The following is a 456-nucleotide window of genomic DNA, read 5'->3' as shown; positions in this document are numbered from 1 at the left end:
ATTCTTCTTTTTTCTTTTTTTTAAGATTTTATTTTTTCCTTTTTTCTGCCCAAAGCCCTCCGGTACATAGTTGTATATTCTTCCTTGTGGGTCCTTCTAGTTGTGGCATGTGGGATGTTGCCTCAGCGTGGTTTGATGAGCAGTGCCATGTCTGCACCCAGCATTTGAACCAATGAAACACTGGGCCACCTGCAGCGGAGCACACGAACTTAACCACTCGGCCATGGGGCCAGCCCCAAGGACCCATATTCTTTTGATACCTTCTGTTCTGAGCCCTGAGTGCTGTTCTCCCCTCTGCTCATCACCCCCAGTTGTGTAGTTATTGACTCAGTACTCCAAATGTGGTGAGAGGGAAATGAGCCTCTTTGATGGCATCCCACATGGCTGGGAGAGCTGACTGCTCACTCACATGCTCACTTTCTCCTTAGGTAGAAATCATGGGCCTAGGAGGGATTT

Source organism: Equus quagga, chromosome 1 (assembly GCF_021613505.1).
Source record: "Equus quagga isolate Etosha38 chromosome 1, UCLA_HA_Equagga_1.0, whole genome shotgun sequence".
NCBI lineage: Eukaryota > Metazoa > Chordata > Mammalia > Perissodactyla > Equidae > Equus > Equus quagga.
Note: the sequence above shows the minus strand (reverse complement) of the source record.